A 287-nucleotide genomic window follows, 5' to 3' on the forward strand; every position below is an offset into this window, starting at 1 on the left:
AGGGGAGGAGCGGTGGGAGGTAGGCAGGGGGCATGGGGTGGGCCAGGGGCAGGAGGGGGACAGGCGGGGCACCCTCCTGCCCCAGCGTAGGGCCGGAGCCCGGGGAGCCCCGCAGCGCTTGGGGACACACGGAGCAACCAGAGCAGCATCAGTTTATTGACATCGCGACACCCTGTCCAGCCAGCAAGGGACATCCCCAGTCCCCCACCACCACCCTGGGGACACCCCAAAAGGCAACAACACCCCTCATGCCAGGCCCGCAAGCCTCCCAGTCCTTCGGGATGCCG

This window comes from Buceros rhinoceros, unplaced genomic scaffold (genome assembly GCF_000710305.1).
Source record: "Buceros rhinoceros silvestris isolate BGI_N320 unplaced genomic scaffold, ASM71030v1 scaffold26540, whole genome shotgun sequence".
NCBI classification, from domain to species: Eukaryota; Metazoa; Chordata; class Aves; order Bucerotiformes; family Bucerotidae; genus Buceros; species Buceros rhinoceros.